Source organism: Brachyhypopomus gauderio, unplaced genomic scaffold (assembly GCF_052324685.1).
Source record: "Brachyhypopomus gauderio isolate BG-103 unplaced genomic scaffold, BGAUD_0.2 sc347, whole genome shotgun sequence".
In the NCBI taxonomy this organism is placed as follows: domain Eukaryota; kingdom Metazoa; phylum Chordata; class Actinopteri; order Gymnotiformes; family Hypopomidae; genus Brachyhypopomus; species Brachyhypopomus gauderio.
The window spans coordinates 75001-87500 of record NW_027507168.1 but is presented as its reverse complement, the minus strand read 5'-3'; positions in this window follow the sequence as shown (position 1 = coordinate 87500).

The window sequence follows — 12500 nt, the reverse complement described above, 5'->3', positions numbered from 1 at the left end:
TAACCCTAACCCTAACCCTAACCCTAACCCTAACCCTAACCCTAACCCTAACCCTAACCCTAACCCTAACCCTAACCCTAACCCTAACCCTAACCCTAACCCTAACCCTAACCCTAACCCTAACCCTAACCCTAACCCTAACCCTAACCCTAACCCTAACCCTAACCCTAACCCTAACCCTAACCCTAACCCTAACCCTAACCCTAACCCTAACCCTAACCCTAACCCTAACCCTAACCCTAACCCTAACCCTAACCCTAACCCTAACCCTAACCCTAACCCTAACCCTAACCCTAACCCTAACCCTAACCCTAACCCTAACCCTAACCCTAACCCTAACCCTAACCCTAACCCTAACCCTAACCCTAACCCTAACCCTAACCCTAACCCTAACCCTAACCCTAACCCTAACCCTAACCCTAACCCTAACCCTAACCCTAACCCTAACCCTAACCCTAACCCTAACCCTAACCCTAACCCTAACCCTAACCCTAACCCTAACCCTAACCCTAACCCTAACCCTAACCCTAACCCTAACCCTAACCCTAACCCTAACCCTAACCCTAACCCTAACCCTAACCCTAACCCTAACCCTAACCCTAACCCTAACCCTAACCCTAACCCTAACCCTAACCCTAACCCTAACCCTAACCCTAACCCTAACCCTAACCCTAACCCTAACCCTAACCCTAACCCTAACCCTAACCCTAACCCTAACCCTAACCCTAACCCTAACCCTAACCCTAACCCTAACCCTAACCCTAACCCTAACCCTAACCCTAACCCTAACCCTAACCCTAACCCTAACCCTAACCCTAACCCTAACCCTAACCCTAACCCTAACCCTAACCCTAACCCTAACCCTAACCCTAACCCTAACCCTAACCCTAACCCTAACCCTAACCCTAACCCTAACCCTAACCCTAACCCTAACCCTAACCCTAACCCTAACCCTAACCCTAACCCTAACCCTAACCCTAACCCTAACCCTAACCCTAACCCTAACCCTAACCCTAACCCTAACCCTAACCCTAACCCTAACCCTAACCCTAACCCTAACCCTAACCCTAACCCTAACCCTAACCCTAACCCTAACCCTAACCCTAACCCTAACCCTAACCCTAACCCTAACCCTAACCCTAACCCTAACCCTAACCCTAACCCTAACCCTAACCCTAACCCTAACCCTAACCCTAACCCTAACCCTAACCCTAACCCTAACCCTAACCCTAACCCTAACCCTAACCCTAACCCTAACCCTAACCCTAACCCTAACCCTAACCCTAACCCTAACCCTAACCCTAACCCTAACCCTAACCCTAACCCTAACCCTAACCCTAACCCTAACCCTAACCCTAACCCTAACCCTAACCCTAACCCTAACCCTAACCCTAACCCTAACCCTAACCCTAACCCTAACCCTAACCCTAACCCTAACCCTAACCCTAACCCTAACCCTAACCCTAACCCTAACCCTAACCCTAACCCTAACCCTAACCCTAACCCTAACCCTAACCCTAACCCTAACCCTAACCCTAACCCTAACCCTAACCCTAACCCTAACCCTAACCCTAACCCTAACCCTAACCCTAACCCTAACCCTAACCCTAACCCTAACCCTAACCCTAACCCTAACCCTAACCCTAACCCTAACCCTAACCCTAACCCTAACCCTAACCCTAACCCTAACCCTAACCCTAACCCTAACCCTAACCCTAACCCTAACCCTAACCCTAACCCTAACCCTAACCCTAACCCTAACCCTAACCCTAACCCTAACCCTAACCCTAACCCTAACCCTAACCCTAACCCTAACCCTAACCCTAACCCTAACCCTAACCCTAACCCTAACCCTAACCCTAACCCTAACCCTAACCCTAACCCTAACCCTAACCCTAACCCTAACCCTAACCCTAACCCTAACCCTAACCCTAACCCTAACCCTAACCCTAACCCTAACCCTAACCCTAACCCTAACCCTAACCCTAACCCTAACCCTAACCCTAACCCTAACCCTAACCCTAACCCTAACCCTAACCCTAACCCTAACCCTAACCCTAACCCTAACCCTAACCCTAACCCTAACCCTAACCCTAACCCTAACCCTAACCCTAACCCTAACCCTAACCCTAACCCTAACCCTAACCCTAACCCTAACCCTAACCCTAACCCTAACCCTAACCCTAACCCTAACCCTAACCCTAACCCTAACCCTAACCCTAACCCTAACCCTAACCCTAACCCTAACCCTAACCCTAACCCTAACCCTAACCCTAACCCTAACCCTAACCCTAACCCTAACCCTAACCCTAACCCTAACCCTAACCCTAACCCTAACCCTAACCCTAACCCTAACCCTAACCCTAACCCTAACCCTAACCCTAACCCTAACCCTAACCCTAACCCTAACCCTAACCCTAACCCTAACCCTAACCCTAACCCTAACCCTAACCCTAACCCTAACCCTAACCCTAACCCTAACCCTAACCCTAACCCTAACCCTAACCCTAACCCTAACCCTAACCCTAACCCTAACCCTAACCCTAACCCTAACCCTAACCCTAACCCTAACCCTAACCCTAACCCTAACCCTAACCCTAACCCTAACCCTAACCCTAACCCTAACCCTAACCCTAACCCTAACCCTAACCCTAACCCTAACCCTAACCCTAACCCTAACCCTAACCCTAACCCTAACCCTAACCCTAACCCTAACCCTAACCCTAACCCTAACCCTAACCCTAACCCTAACCCTAACCCTAACCCTAACCCTAACCCTAACCCTAACCCTAACCCTAACCCTAACCCTAACCCTAACCCTAACCCTAACCCTAACCCTAACCCTAACCCTAACCCTAACCCTAACCCTAACCCTAACCCTAACCCTAACCCTAACCCTAACCCTAACCCTAACCCTAACCCTAACCCTAACCCTAACCCTAACCCTAACCCTAACCCTAACCCTAACCCTAACCCTAACCCTAACCCTAACCCTAACCCTAACCCTAACCCTAACCCTAACCCTAACCCTAACCCTAACCCTAACCCTAACCCTAACCCTAACCCTAACCCTAACCCTAACCCTAACCCTAACCCTAACCCTAACCCTAACCCTAACCCTAACCCTAACCCTAACCCTAACCCTAACCCTAACCCTAACCCTAACCCTAACCCTAACCCTAACCCTAACCCTAACCCTAACCCTAACCCTAACCCTAACCCTAACCCTAACCCTAACCCTAACCCTAACCCTAACCCTAACCCTAACCCTAACCCTAACCCTAACCCTAACCCTAACCCTAACCCTAACCCTAACCCTAACCCTAACCCTAACCCTAACCCTAACCCTAACCCTAACCCTAACCCTAACCCTAACCCTAACCCTAACCCTAACCCTAACCCTAACCCTAACCCTAACCCTAACCCTAACCCTAACCCTAACCCTAACCCTAACCCTAACCCTAACCCTAACCCTAACCCTAACCCTAACCCTAACCCTAACCCTAACCCTAACCCTAACCCTAACCCTAACCCTAACCCTAACCCTAACCCTAACCCTAACCCTAACCCTAACCCTAACCCTAACCCTAACCCTAACCCTAACCCTAACCCTAACCCTAACCCTAACCCTAACCCTAACCCTAACCCTAACCCTAACCCTAACCCTAACCCTAACCCTAACCCTAACCCTAACCCTAACCCTAACCCTAACCCTAACCCTAACCCTAACCCTAACCCTAACCCTAACCCTAACCCTAACCCTAACCCTAACCCTAACCCTAACCCTAACCCTAACCCTAACCCTAACCCTAACCCTAACCCTAACCCTAACCCTAACCCTAACCCTAACCCTAACCCTAACCCTAACCCTAACCCTAACCCTAACCCTAACCCTAACCCTAACCCTAACCCTAACCCTAACCCTAACCCTAACCCTAACCCTAACCCTAACCCTAACCCTAACCCTAACCCTAACCCTAACCCTAACCCTAACCCTAACCCTAACCCTAACCCTAACCCTAACCCTAACCCTAACCCTAACCCTAACCCTAACCCTAACCCTAACCCTAACCCTAACCCTAACCCTAACCCTAACCCTAACCCTAACCCTAACCCTAACCCTAACCCTAACCCTAACCCTAACCCTAACCCTAACCCTAACCCTAACCCTAACCCTAACCCTAACCCTAACCCTAACCCTAACCCTAACCCTAACCCTAACCCTAACCCTAACCCTAACCCTAACCCTAACCCTAACCCTAACCCTAACCCTAACCCTAACCCTAACCCTAACCCTAACCCTAACCCTAACCCTAACCCTAACCCTAACCCTAACCCTAACCCTAACCCTAACCCTAACCCTAACCCTAACCCTAACCCTAACCCTAACCCTAACCCTAACCCTAACCCTAACCCTAACCCTAACCCTAACCCTAACCCTAACCCTAACCCTAACCCTAACCCTAACCCTAACCCTAACCCTAACCCTAACCCTAACCCTAACCCTAACCCTAACCCTAACCCTAACCCTAACCCTAACCCTAACCCTAACCCTAACCCTAACCCTAACCCTAACCCTAACCCTAACCCTAACCCTAACCCTAACCCTAACCCTAACCCTAACCCTAACCCTAACCCTAACCCTAACCCTAACCCTAACCCTAACCCTAACCCTAACCCTAACCCTAACCCTAACCCTAACCCTAACCCTAACCCTAACCCTAACCCTAACCCTAACCCTAACCCTAACCCTAACCCTAACCCTAACCCTAACCCTAACCCTAACCCTAACCCTAACCCTAACCCTAACCCTAACCCTAACCCTAACCCTAACCCTAACCCTAACCCTAACCCTAACCCTAACCCTAACCCTAACCCTAACCCTAACCCTAACCCTAACCCTAACCCTAACCCTAACCCTAACCCTAACCCTAACCCTAACCCTAACCCTAACCCTAACCCTAACCCTAACCCTAACCCTAACCCTAACCCTAACCCTAACCCTAACCCTAACCCTAACCCTAACCCTAACCCTAACCCTAACCCTAACCCTAACCCTAACCCTAACCCTAACCCTAACCCTAACCCTAACCCTAACCCTAACCCTAACCCTAACCCTAACCCTAACCCTAACCCTAACCCTAACCCTAACCCTAACCCTAACCCTAACCCTAACCCTAACCCTAACCCTAACCCTAACCCTAACCCTAACCCTAACCCTAACCCTAACCCTAACCCTAACCCTAACCCTAACCCTAACCCTAACCCTAACCCTAACCCTAACCCTAACCCTAACCCTAACCCTAACCCTAACCCTAACCCTAACCCTAACCCTAACCCTAACCCTAACCCTAACCCTAACCCTAACCCTAACCCTAACCCTAACCCTAACCCTAACCCTAACCCTAACCCTAACCCTAACCCTAACCCTAACCCTAACCCTAACCCTAACCCTAACCCTAACCCTAACCCTAACCCTAACCCTAACCCTAACCCTAACCCTAACCCTAACCCTAACCCTAACCCTAACCCTAACCCTAACCCTAACCCTAACCCTAACCCTAACCCTAACCCTAACCCTAACCCTAACCCTAACCCTAACCCTAACCCTAACCCTAACCCTAACCCTAACCCTAACCCTAACCCTAACCCTAACCCTAACCCTAACCCTAACCCTAACCCTAACCCTAACCCTAACCCTAACCCTAACCCTAACCCTAACCCTAACCCTAACCCTAACCCTAACCCTAACCCTAACCCTAACCCTAACCCTAACCCTAACCCTAACCCTAACCCTAACCCTAACCCTAACCCTAACCCTAACCCTAACCCTAACCCTAACCCTAACCCTAACCCTAACCCTAACCCTAACCCTAACCCTAACCCTAACCCTAACCCTAACCCTAACCCTAACCCTAACCCTAACCCTAACCCTAACCCTAACCCTAACCCTAACCCTAACCCTAACCCTAACCCTAACCCTAACCCTAACCCTAACCCTAACCCTAACCCTAACCCTAACCCTAACCCTAACCCTAACCCTAACCCTAACCCTAACCCTAACCCTAACCCTAACCCTAACCCTAACCCTAACCCTAACCCTAACCCTAACCCTAACCCTAACCCTAACCCTAACCCTAACCCTAACCCTAACCCTAACCCTAACCCTAACCCTAACCCTAACCCTAACCCTAACCCTAACCCTAACCCTAACCCTAACCCTAACCCTAACCCTAACCCTAACCCTAACCCTAACCCTAACCCTAACCCTAACCCTAACCCTAACCCTAACCCTAACCCTAACCCTAACCCTAACCCTAACCCTAACCCTAACCCTAACCCTAACCCTAACCCTAACCCTAACCCTAACCCTAACCCTAACCCTAACCCTAACCCTAACCCTAACCCTAACCCTAACCCTAACCCTAACCCTAACCCTAACCCTAACCCTAACCCTAACCCTAACCCTAACCCTAACCCTAACCCTAACCCTAACCCTAACCCTAACCCTAACCCTAACCCTAACCCTAACCCTAACCCTAACCCTAACCCTAACCCTAACCCTAACCCTAACCCTAACCCTAACCCTAACCCTAACCCTAACCCTAACCCTAACCCTAACCCTAACCCTAACCCTAACCCTAACCCTAACCCTAACCCTAACCCTAACCCTAACCCTAACCCTAACCCTAACCCTAACCCTAACCCTAACCCTAACCCTAACCCTAACCCTAACCCTAACCCTAACCCTAACCCTAACCCTAACCCTAACCCTAACCCTAACCCTAACCCTAACCCTAACCCTAACCCTAACCCTAACCCTAACCCTAACCCTAACCCTAACCCTAACCCTAACCCTAACCCTAACCCTAACCCTAACCCTAACCCTAACCCTAACCCTAACCCTAACCCTAACCCTAACCCTAACCCTAACCCTAACCCTAACCCTAACCCTAACCCTAACCCTAACCCTAACCCTAACCCTAACCCTAACCCTAACCCTAACCCTAACCCTAACCCTAACCCTAACCCTAACCCTAACCCTAACCCTAACCCTAACCCTAACCCTAACCCTAACCCTAACCCTAACCCTAACCCTAACCCTAACCCTAACCCTAACCCTAACCCTAACCCTAACCCTAACCCTAACCCTAACCCTAACCCTAACCCTAACCCTAACCCTAACCCTAACCCTAACCCTAACCCTAACCCTAACCCTAACCCTAACCCTAACCCTAACCCTAACCCTAACCCTAACCCTAACCCTAACCCTAACCCTAACCCTAACCCTAACCCTAACCCTAACCCTAACCCTAACCCTAACCCTAACCCTAACCCTAACCCTAACCCTAACCCTAACCCTAACCCTAACCCTAACCCTAACCCTAACCCTAACCCTAACCCTAACCCTAACCCTAACCCTAACCCTAACCCTAACCCTAACCCTAACCCTAACCCTAACCCTAACCCTAACCCTAACCCTAACCCTAACCCTAACCCTAACCCTAACCCTAACCCTAACCCTAACCCTAACCCTAACCCTAACCCTAACCCTAACCCTAACCCTAACCCTAACCCTAACCCTAACCCTAACCCTAACCCTAACCCTAACCCTAACCCTAACCCTAACCCTAACCCTAACCCTAACCCTAACCCTAACCCTAACCCTAACCCTAACCCTAACCCTAACCCTAACCCTAACCCTAACCCTAACCCTAACCCTAACCCTAACCCTAACCCTAACCCTAACCCTAACCCTAACCCTAACCCTAACCCTAACCCTAACCCTAACCCTAACCCTAACCCTAACCCTAACCCTAACCCTAACCCTAACCCTAACCCTAACCCTAACCCTAACCCTAACCCTAACCCTAACCCTAACCCTAACCCTAACCCTAACCCTAACCCTAACCCTAACCCTAACCCTAACCCTAACCCTAACCCTAACCCTAACCCTAACCCTAACCCTAACCCTAACCCTAACCCTAACCCTAACCCTAACCCTAACCCTAACCCTAACCCTAACCCTAACCCTAACCCTAACCCTAACCCTAACCCTAACCCTAACCCTAACCCTAACCCTAACCCTAACCCTAACCCTAACCCTAACCCTAACCCTAACCCTAACCCTAACCCTAACCCTAACCCTAACCCTAACCCTAACCCTAACCCTAACCCTAACCCTAACCCTAACCCTAACCCTAACCCTAACCCTAACCCTAACCCTAACCCTAACCCTAACCCTAACCCTAACCCTAACCCTAACCCTAACCCTAACCCTAACCCTAACCCTAACCCTAACCCTAACCCTAACCCTAACCCTAACCCTAACCCTAACCCTAACCCTAACCCTAACCCTAACCCTAACCCTAACCCTAACCCTAACCCTAACCCTAACCCTAACCCTAACCCTAACCCTAACCCTAACCCTAACCCTAACCCTAACCCTAACCCTAACCCTAACCCTAACCCTAACCCTAACCCTAACCCTAACCCTAACCCTAACCCTAACCCTAACCCTAACCCTAACCCTAACCCTAACCCTAACCCTAACCCTAACCCTAACCCTAACCCTAACCCTAACCCTAACCCTAACCCTAACCCTAACCCTAACCCTAACCCTAACCCTAACCCTAACCCTAACCCTAACCCTAACCCTAACCCTAACCCTAACCCTAACCCTAACCCTAACCCTAACCCTAACCCTAACCCTAACCCTAACCCTAACCCTAACCCTAACCCTAACCCTAACCCTAACCCTAACCCTAACCCTAACCCTAACCCTAACCCTAACCCTAACCCTAACCCTAACCCTAACCCTAACCCTAACCCTAACCCTAACCCTAACCCTAACCCTAACCCTAACCCTAACCCTAACCCTAACCCTAACCCTAACCCTAACCCTAACCCTAACCCTAACCCTAACCCTAACCCTAACCCTAACCCTAACCCTAACCCTAACCCTAACCCTAACCCTAACCCTAACCCTAACCCTAACCCTAACCCTAACCCTAACCCTAACCCTAACCCTAACCCTAACCCTAACCCTAACCCTAACCCTAACCCTAACCCTAACCCTAACCCTAACCCTAACCCTAACCCTAACCCTAACCCTAACCCTAACCCTAACCCTAACCCTAACCCTAACCCTAACCCTAACCCTAACCCTAACCCTAACCCTAACCCTAACCCTAACCCTAACCCTAACCCTAACCCTAACCCTAACCCTAACCCTAACCCTAACCCTAACCCTAACCCTAACCCTAACCCTAACCCTAACCCTAACCCTAACCCTAACCCTAACCCTAACCCTAACCCTAACCCTAACCCTAACCCTAACCCTAACCCTAACCCTAACCCTAACCCTAACCCTAACCCTAACCCTAACCCTAACCCTAACCCTAACCCTAACCCTAACCCTAACCCTAACCCTAACCCTAACCCTAACCCTAACCCTAACCCTAACCCTAACCCTAACCCTAACCCTAACCCTAACCCTAACCCTAACCCTAACCCTAACCCTAACCCTAACCCTAACCCTAACCCTAACCCTAACCCTAACCCTAACCCTAACCCTAACCCTAACCCTAACCCTAACCCTAACCCTAACCCTAACCCTAACCCTAACCCTAACCCTAACCCTAACCCTAACCCTAACCCTAACCCTAACCCTAACCCTAACCCTAACCCTAACCCTAACCCTAACCCTAACCCTAACCCTAACCCTAACCCTAACCCTAACCCTAACCCTAACCCTAACCCTAACCCTAACCCTAACCCTAACCCTAACCCTAACCCTAACCCTAACCCTAACCCTAACCCTAACCCTAACCCTAACCCTAACCCTAACCCTAACCCTAACCCTAACCCTAACCCTAACCCTAACCCTAACCCTAACCCTAACCCTAACCCTAACCCTAACCCTAACCCTAACCCTAACCCTAACCCTAACCCTAACCCTAACCCTAACCCTAACCCTAACCCTAACCCTAACCCTAACCCTAACCCTAACCCTAACCCTAACCCTAACCCTAACCCTAACCCTAACCCTAACCCTAACCCTAACCCTAACCCTAACCCTAACCCTAACCCTAACCCTAACCCTAACCCTAACCCTAACCCTAACCCTAACCCTAACCCTAACCCTAACCCTAACCCTAACCCTAACCCTAACCCTAACCCTAACCCTAACCCTAACCCTAACCCTAACCCTAACCCTAACCCTAACCCTAACCCTAACCCTAACCCTAACCCTAACCCTAACCCTAACCCTAACCCTAACCCTAACCCTAACCCTAACCCTAACCCTAACCCTAACCCTAACCCTAACCCTAACCCTAACCCTAACCCTAACCCTAACCCTAACCCTAACCCTAACCCTAACCCTAACCCTAACCCTAACCCTAACCCTAACCCTAACCCTAACCCTAACCCTAACCCTAACCCTAACCCTAACCCTAACCCTAACCCTAACCCTAACCCTAACCCTAACCCTAACCCTAACCCTAACCCTAACCCTAACCCTAACCCTAACCCTAACCCTAACCCTAACCCTAACCCTAACCCTAACCCTAACCCTAACCCTAACCCTAACCCTAACCCTAACCCTAACCCTAACCCTAACCCTAACCCTAACCCTAACCCTAACCCTAACCCTAACCCTAACCCTAACCCTAACCCTAACCCTAACCCTAACCCTAACCCTAACCCTAACCCTAACCCTAACCCTAACCCTAACCCTAACCCTAACCCTAACCCTAACCCTAACCCTAACCCTAACCCTAACCCTAACCCTAACCCTAACCCTAACCCTAACCCTAACCCTAACCCTAACCCTAACCCTAACCCTAACCCTAACCCTAACCCTAACCCTAACCCTAACCCTAACCCTAACCCTAACCCTAACCCTAACCCTAACCCTAACCCTAACCCTAACCCTAACCCTAACCCTAACCCTAACCCTAACCCTAACCCTAACCCTAACCCTAACCCTAACCCTAACCCTAACCCTAACCCTAACCCTAACCCTAACCCTAACCCTAACCCTAACCCTAACCCTAACCCTAACCCTAACCCTAACCCTAACCCTAACCCTAACCCTAACCCTAACCCTAACCCTAACCCTAACCCTAACCCTAACCCTAACCCTAACCCTAACCCTAACCCTAACCCTAACCCTAACCCTAACCCTAACCCTAACCCTAACCCTAACCCTAACCCTAACCCTAACCCTAACCCTAACCCTAACCCTAACCCTAACCCTAACCCTAACCCTAACCCTAACCCTAACCCTAACCCTAACCCTAACCCTAACCCTAACCCTAACCCTAACCCTAACCCTAACCCTAACCCTAACCCTAACCCTAACCCTAACCCTAACCCTAACCCTAACCCTAACCCTAACCCTAACCCTAACCCTAACCCTAACCCTAACCCTAACCCTAACCCTAACCCTAACCCTAACCCTAACCCTAACCCTAACCCTAACCCTAACCCTAACCCTAACCCTAACCCTAACCCTAACCCTAACCCTAACCCTAACCCTAACCCTAACCCTAACCCTAACCCTAACCCTAACCCTAACCCTAACCCTAACCCTAACCCTAACCCTAACCCTAACCCTAACCCTAACCCTAACCCTAACCCTAACCCTAACCCTAACCCTAACCCTAACCCTAACCCTAACCCTAACCCTAACCCTAACCCTAACCCTAACCCTAACCCTAACCCTAACCCTAACCCTAACCCTAACCCTAACCCTAACCCTAACCCTAACCCTAACCCTAACCCTAACCCTAACCCTAACCCTAACCCTAACCCTAACCCTAACCCTAACCCTAACCCTAACCCTAACCCTAACCCTAACCCTAACCCTAACCCTAACCCTAACCCTAACCCTAACCCTAACCCTAACCCTAACCCTAACCCTAACCCTAACCCTAACCCTAACCCTAACCCTAACCCTAACCCTAACCCTAACCCTAACCCTAACCCTAACCCTAACCCTAACCCTAACCCTAACCCTAACCCTAACCCTAACCCTAACCCTAACCCTAACCCTAACCCTAACCCTAACCCTAACCCTAACCCTAACCCTAACCCTAACCCTAACCCTAACCCTAACCCTAACCCTAACCCTAACCCTAACCCTAACCCTAACCCTAACCCTAACCCTAACCCTAACCCTAACCCTAACCCTAACCCTAACCCTAACCCTAACCCTAACCCTAACCCTAACCCTAACCCTAACCCTAACCCTAACCCTAACCCTAACCCTAACCCTAACCCTAACCCTAACCCTAACCCTAACCCTAACCCTAACCCTAACCCTAACCCTAACCCTAACCCTAACCCTAACCCTAACCCTAACCCTAACCCTAACCCTAACCCTAACCCTAACCCTAACCCTAACCCTAACCCTAACCCTAACCCTAACCCTAACCCTAACCCTAACCCTAACCCTAACCCTAACCCTAACCCTAACCCTAACCCTAACCCTA